This window comes from Bombina bombina, chromosome 6, assembly GCF_027579735.1.
Source record: "Bombina bombina isolate aBomBom1 chromosome 6, aBomBom1.pri, whole genome shotgun sequence".
Lineage (NCBI taxonomy): Eukaryota > Metazoa > Chordata > Amphibia > Anura > Bombinatoridae > Bombina > Bombina bombina.
In genome coordinates, this window is record NC_069504.1 from 200,475,895 (window position 1) to 200,484,455 (window position 8,561).

Here is an 8,561-nt window from a genome sequence, read left to right on the forward strand (position 1 = left end):
CTTGTTTTCTTTGCATTATTTGAGGTTAGAAAATACTGCATCTTTTTTTTGTTATTTTGACCAGTTGTAATTTTCTTCAAATAAATGCGCTATTATGACAATGGGCTAAGTTTCAAGTGAAGCTATATTTAACGCTCCCACTCGAGTGTTAATTGCGCTGCAAGTTACCCTTTTGCACATCGATTTGGTCTCATATTTTGAGATTAAAATAAAGTGCTTTTTATGCACATAGAAATCCAAACTTAGAATATTGTGCGCCCAATAACTTATTCCCCCATAGAAGTCAATGGAGCAAAAAAGGGAGAAAAAACTAAAACCCTATCCCATGTGCTCAAACCCGATTGCATACTCTCAAGTGTGCTAACTCAACATGAAAATATGATAATTTTGCATTCCAATATTCTTCACATAGAATAATATGTTCTATTTATTAATTAATACATATACCTGATGTTTTTTTGGTAAAATATATATTTATACCTTTCTCTCTCTCTCTCTCTCTCTCTATCTCTCTCACACATGATTATATATAGGTATGGATAAATATATATATATATATATATATATATACAGTATATATATATATATATATATATATATATAATTACATAGAACATATTCTGCTATGTGCAGAACATACAAATGTGGAATATTTACTGTACACACAGTATAACAATTAAAAATAATATTGTAAAAATATATTGTCATCTTCTTAACTGCAAAGGACACATTTATCTAAATGTGTGTACATATATATGTCTGTAAATACATATATACCCATATAAATACATTTGTACAGATATATATATATATATATATATATATATATACAGAGAGAAGTGCACTCACAGGAACGAACAACTGGCTCAATACCATTGTTAGCCTGTTCTATGGCGATTTACCACCTGGGTGCAGCTTTTTAGCCCAGTAATGCTTTTCACAGAGAAGAAATTTCCTGTAGCATATCAGTCTGATCCCGCCTATTACGGTCAGTCCAGCGCCGAAATACCAGGCAATTCCTCTCTGAACAAGGAACACAGCAACCCCAGACGATCGTTTCGGCCTTCATTGGGCCTCGTCAGTGAGGTGTAGCTATATTCCTCTAAGCACACTGAGCAAGGAGTCCACGTCTGGTTGCCCCTTTTTCCCATAGGGAGACTAAATACATACAGAGAGAAGTGCACTCACAGGAACGAACAACTGGCTCAATACCATTGTTAGCCTGTTCTATGGCGATTTACCACCTGGGTGCAGCTTTTTAGCCCAGTAATGCTTTTCACAGAGAAGAAATTTCCTGTAGCATATCAGTCTGATCCCGCCTATTACGGTCAGTCCAGCGCCGAAATACCAGGCAATTCCTCTCTGAACAAGGAACACAGCAACCCCAGACGATCGTTTCGGCCTTCATTGGGCCTCGTCAGTGAGGTGTAGCTATATTCCTCTAAGCACACTGAGCAAGGAGTCCACGTCTGGTTGCCCCTTTTTCCCATAGGGAGACTAAATACATACAGAGAGAAGTGCACTCACAGGAACGAACAACTGGCTCAATACCATTGTTAGCCTGTTCTATGGCGATTTACCACCTGGGTGCAGCTTTTTAGCCCAGTAATGCTTTTCACAGAGAAGAAATTTCCTGTAGCATATCAGTCTGATCCCGCCTATTACGGTCAGTCCAGCGCCGAAATACCAGGCAATTCCTCTCTGAACAAGGAACACAGCAACCCCAGACGATCGTTTCGGCCTTCATTGGGCCTCGTCAGTGAGGTGTAGCTATATTCCTCTAAGCACACTGAGCAAGGAGTCCACGTCTGGTTGCCCCTTTTTCCCATAGGGAGACTAAATACATACAGAGAGAAGTGCACTCACAGGAACGAACAACTGGCTCAATACCATTGTTAGCCTGTTCTATGGCGATTTACCACCTGGGTGCAGCTTTTTAGCCCAGTAATGCTTTTCACAGAGAAGAAATTTCCTGTAGCATATCAGTCTGATCCCGCCTATTACGGTCAGTCCAGCGCCGAAATACCAGGCAATTCCTCTCTGAACAAGGAACACAGCAACCCCAGACGATCGTTTCGGCCTTCATTGGGCCTCGTCAGTGAGGTGTAGCTATATTCCTCTAAGCACACTGAGCAAGGAGTCCACGTCTGGTTGCCCCTTTTTCCCATAGGGAGACTAAATACATACAGAGAGAAGTGCACTCACAGGAACGAACAACTGGCTCAATACCATTGTTAGCCTGTTCTATGGCGATTTACCACCTGGGTGCAGCTTTTTAGCCCAGTAATGCTTTTCACAGAGAAGAAATTTCCTGTAGTATATCAGTCTGATCCCGCCTATTACGGTCAGTCCAGCGCCGAAATACCAGGCAATTACTCTCTGAACAAGGAACACAGCAACCCCAGACGATCGTTTCGGCCTTCATTGGGCCTCGTCAGTGAGGTGTAGCTATATTCCTCTAAGCACACTGAGCAAGGAGTCCACGTCTGGTTGCCCCTTTTTCCCATAGGGAGACTAAATACATACAGAGAGAAGTGCACTCACAGGAACAAACAACTGGCTCAATACCATTGTTAGCCTGTTCTATGGCGATTTACCACCTGGGTGCAGCTTTTTAGCCCAGTAATGCTTTTCACAGAGAAGAAATTTCCTGTAGCATATCAGTCTGATCCCGCCTATTACGGTCAGTCCAGCGCCGAAATACCAGGCAATTCCTCTCTGAACAAGGAACACAGCAACCCCAGACGATCGTTTCGGCCTTCATTGGGCCTCGTCAGTGAGGTGTAGCTATATTCCTCTAAGCACACTGAGCAAGGAGTCCACGTCTGGTTGCCCCTTTTTCCCATAGGGAGACTAAATACATACAGAGAGAAGTGCACTCACAGGAACGAACAACTGGCTCAATACCATTGTTAGCCTGTTCTATGGCGATTTACCACCTGGGTGCAGCTTTTTAGCCCAGTAATGCTTTTCACAGAGAAGAAATTTCCTGTAGCATATCAGTCTGATCCCGCCTATTACGGTCAGTCCAGCGCCGAAATACCAGGCAATTCCTCTCTGAACAAGGAACACAGCAACCCCAGACGATCTTGTGACGATGAGTGCATTTCTCTCTGTGTGTATTTAGTCTCCCTATGGGAAAAAGGGGAAACCAGACGTGGACTCCTTGCTCAGTGTGCTTAGAGGAATACTGCTACACCTCACTGACAAGGCCCAATGAAGGCCGAAACGATCGTCTGGGGTTGCTTTGTTCCTTGTTCAGAGAGGAATTGCCTGGTATTTCGGCGCTGGACTGACCGTAATAGGCGGGATCAGACTGATATACTACAGGAAAGTTCTTCCCTGTGAAAAGCATTGCTGGGCTAAAAGAAGTTGCACCCAGGTGGTAAATCGCCATAGAACAGGCTAACAATGGTATTGAGCTGGTTGTTCGTTCCTGTGAGTGCATTTCTCTCTGTGTGTATTTAGTCTCCCTATGGGAAAAAGGGGAAACCAGACGTGGACTCCTTGCTCAGTGTGCTTAGAGGAATACTGCTACACCTCACTGACGAGGCCCAATGAAGGCCGAAACGATCGTCTGGGGTTGCTTTGTTCCTTGTTCAGAGAGGAATTGCCTGGTATTTCGGCGCTGGACTGACCGTAATAGGCGGGATCAGACTGATATACTACAGGAAAGTTCTTCCCTGTGAAAAGCATTGCTGGGCTAAAAGAAGTTGCACCCAGGTGGTAAATCGCCATAGAACAGGCTAACAATGGTATTGAGCTGGTTGTTCGTTCCTGTGAGTGCATTTCTCTCTGTGTGTATATATATATATATATATATATATATTTATTAGGGTTGCACCGATAACATTTTTTTACGACCGAGTACAAGTACCGATACTTGTTTTCAAATACTCGCCGATACCAATTACCGATACTTTTTTTAATGTCATATGACAGTTTACCAATTTTGAATCCTTATATACATACTTTTTCATCAGCTTGTCCCTATATGAGTATAACACATTATTTAAAAATTTTAGAGTTGTGTTTGGTGCACATTTATTTTTTAAAACTCTTTAATAACACTTTACACTGGCTCCACTCACACAAACCCAACGTGAGTTAAATCTGTTTGTGCTTGAATAAATGCTTTTACTTTTAACTTGTACTAGGCGTGCAAGTTAGCGCGGGCGCAAAAATCAACTCCACTTGTAATCTAGCCCAATATGTTTTAAGGACTCAGCCGTTCATTAGGTGACAAAAACCACAATGCATTTTTTGGACACACCCCTCCACAGACATCACACTCAGCAGCATGTTTTGAGTATATTCTATTCCATAAGATGTGCCTTATTACATTGTAAAGCTGCAGGGGATTGCTGTTTGTGGTGTGCATAGCTAAAACAAAATGGTGGACAATGATTCCTGATGTTTACCATATCCAAACATTTAGAGCTTAATCTTTATGTATACATACTATGTTTTCAATCACTGTGTGCTAGGTATGGTGGTCACAACCACTTTATTTATGAAACAATTATTTTTGTTTTATTTTTAAAGACTTCTATTAATGGAGTATTTTTTTTTTTTTTACTTATTTAAATTAAATGGCCACCAAAGTCAAAATTAAAGTTTCATGATTCAGATAGAGCATGCAATTTATAAAAAAAAACACTTCCAATATCAAAACGTGCACATTCTTTTTATATGCACGTTTTGAGGAACCAGATGCTATTGAGCAATTTAAAAAGTGCGCCGTACACAATGGCAGTTTTTCCAAAAATTATTTGACTCATCGGACCAAAAACATGATTCCACTGTGCTACTGTCCATCTCAGATGAGACTGAGCCCAAAGACGTTGGTAATGCTTCTGGACAGTGTTGATGTAAGGCTTCTGCTTTCCATAGTAAAGCCTTAACTGGTATCTCTGGATGCAGCGTTGAATGGTGTTGACTGACAATGGTTTACCAAAGTATTCCCAAATCCATGTCAGGATATCCATTACAGACTCACAACAGTGATGTCTGATGTATCAGAGATCACGCAAAATTCAGAAGTAGTTTTTGGCCTTGCTCTTTACGCACAAAGATTTTATTGGATTTCTTCCCAACTTTTGTGTATAAGTTCAAAATTACTTTAAATTCACAAACTAAAAAATTAAATAATGTGTTTTCAATATAGTACAGGGTGAATTTTCAAATTTTTTTTTGCATTTTCCATACAGTCCCTACTCTTTCAGAATTGGGGTTGTAGTATATAGGATGGTATTTCATACCCACTGGTTAAAAAAGAATTTTGAGTATGTTTAAAATAAAATATTTTTATGGCTAAATATTTTACACCTACTCAATAGCTGCATAAATCACAATATGGAACAAAGTCAGAAAATGAATTAAAAAAATGTTATCTGATTGCTAGTGAACCATATACACAAGGAATCCTAAATTTTTGTGGTTTGAGAAAGTAAACGATTGCTAAATGTGGAACCATAACGTGTGTGCTAATATTTAGGAAATAATTACTTCTGTGCTGCTATTTCTAATATGCAATTGAAAATGACACAAAATGTAATTTTGTTTTTGCATTTCAAATGCTGGTGCTTTCCCGTATCATAGTATCTCTACAAACTAAGTTATGTTTTAAAAATGCATAGTCTGTTAAAAAAAAAAAAAAAAGATTTGTGTGTGTAGCTACAAAGCTTACATTTCCATGTAAAGTTTTTCAAAATAATAATTAATTTCTTAAGAGCTTAATAGGGCTAAATGCGCGATTTCATGCAGTGAGCTTTATCTTATTTAGGAGTAGAAATGACAAAAAACAAGTAATTAAATAGAAACAGTAGGGGAACACATTAAAATGATGGTAAACTCTGCCCTTTTTCAAATCAGATCTGGAATGTTAGTGATATTTTAGATGGAGTTTCAATCATCAGTTGTAATGAAGTTGCCCTATAACTTACTTTTTAATATAGATATAACTTTGTGTTTAAAGCGCCATTTTGAAACCTAGGTATTGTAAACGGATTGGTACAGAGCAAAGGATACCCACGGAGTGGGTTTGGAAAACAATTCAATTTGCAGGCAAGATTTCTGATATACGGTAGAGATATGTTAATGAAATGCTATTGATAAAAGCGTATTTGGGGTAGTTAGTTAGTAACAGGCATAGAAAATATTTACTTACAGTGGCCCTTTAAAGTATGTTGTGTCTGTTAAAAACAAATACTGCATGTTAGTAATTCATTAATACATCATTTCTATTTACATCATTACTATCATTACATTTTGTTTCCTGTATTAAATGTTTGTAAGATTCCCTGAGAGTATAATTATATGATGAGTTAGAAGTAAATACAATAATAAATATGTTACCAGGTAAAAAAAAAAATATATGCAGGTGTTCACATTTGAAAGTGCTCCTATGAGTATGTTTTTGAAATCCAGTTTAATATTTCATCTGGATTATCTGTTGTCTAATATTTAGGCAGCTGTAGTAAAGATAAACATGTATGCACATTTGTATTTAATTAATGGATTTTAAAGACAACAGGGTAGATTTATCATAGTGCGAGTGGACATTATATGATGTAGCGTATCATGTCCGCTACACATCGATAAATGCCGACAACATAGGTTGTTGGCATTTATCATTGCACCAGCAGTTTTTGTGAACTGCTGGTGCAATGCCGCCCCCTGCAGATTCACGACTAATCGACTGCTAGCAGGGGGTGTCAATTAACGCGATCACATTTGATCGGGTTGATTTCTGTCCGCGGCCTCAGAGCAGGCTGACAAGTTATGGAGCAGCGGTCTTTAGACCTGTTTCCAGCTAGCCTGAAGGCTCGTGCGGAAAAAGGGCCATCAAGCTCCGTACGGAGCTTGATAAATTGGCCCCAATGCTTCAAAGGGAGAATAAACACTTTGAGATGGTAACATAAAATGATAAATAATATACCGTTGTAATTAAAATTATTCAACCCCCATTGCAAATTAGGTTTATTGTCAAAATGTACAGACTTTAATATATTTGCAATGAACAAAGCAAACAAAAGCAATTGAAATAGCTCAACACAATGAATACTTCAAGTGGTTTCCCAAAACTCAATTGAAAATGCAGCTTTTAATAAATTCTGCAGTCCCCAAATTATTCAAACTCTTGTATAGAATCCGTCACTACTGCACATATATGCAAAATAGGTGTTGTCTTAAGCATATTGGATGCAACTATTGAAGGGCTTCATTAGTTGCAACAGGTGTGCTTGAACTAGAACACATAAAATACCTGAACTGGCTAGGGGTTTGTTGAGTGTCACATTTGACTGCATGTTAGAAATATGACTAAGTCAAAAGAATGGTCCAAAAAAATAAGAGAAGAGATCATCACCATTCACAAACAAGGAACAGGTTACAAAAAGATAGTGAAGGCACTGAGTGTTCCTAGAGACACAGTTAGAAGCATAGTTTGCAAGTTCAAAGTTAAAGGAACAGTGGCTACACTACCTGGACCGGGCAGAAAAAGGAAGATATCAATACCTGCAACCAGATTTTTGAGAAAGCAGTTTGACAAAAACCCTGCTGAAGTTACATAAGGAACGTTGTGGGAGATGAGCAATTCAAAAAAATCTTGCACACAATTTAAGAATACCTTTCAAAGCAGTAAAGCAATTACAGCCTTGCTGGAATACAAAGACAAATAAATGAGTGTCATCTACAAATATTTACAAGGAAAGAATGACACCCAAATAAAGTTCCACATTTATCAAATGCACATGGTCTGGTTTGTTACAACAAACAACAACTAATTTGTTCAACAATGTATGATCAAAAAAGGACAGTGGAACTAAATATTGTGGTTAAAATTGTATCTCCTTTTTGATGTCTTCATATTCTCTATAAAATGTATGTAAAATAATTAACTTTGAAACTATGTTAGTTTGCATGAGCGAGCCTGCAACACTAGTGTAGAAGCAGCAGTCTTAAGAGGTAGCAAAGTTAAATAATTTCAATGAGATCAGACTGAGATGATTGCCAATCTTTGCTCATACATGATTGGTTTTGGATGCTAATCATTGGGGTCAGTCTGTTTACCAAAAGAATGTTACATGTATGTCAGCATGATTATTTGTTATTATAAAAAAACATGCTCTTTTAATAAATAGAAAAAAAGTATTTATATATTTATAATCAGTCATTTAAGGTGTGTCAATTAATTAACTAATGAATATAGGAATGTCATGTACCATGTAGCAGACAATAATGCAGTTACTGGTGGTTAAAATCCTTAAAGAAATAGAAGCATGGTAAATAAGCCGATTTATCATTAATAACAATAGATGCAGAAAAAGCATTTGATTCCATCACGTAGGATCACCTCTTTACATCACTGAACAATTGTGGGGTTTTTTTCTGGACATTTTAATCAGTTCATAAGTAGACATGTGCAATTCATTTTGTTCCGTATCAAAATACAGAAGAAAATCGGGTGGGAGATTTGGATGAAATTAAACTAATCAGAATCAATTTGTAACGAAAAATACAAATTAGTTTGGATTCATTTGTTTTATTCGAATGGCCAT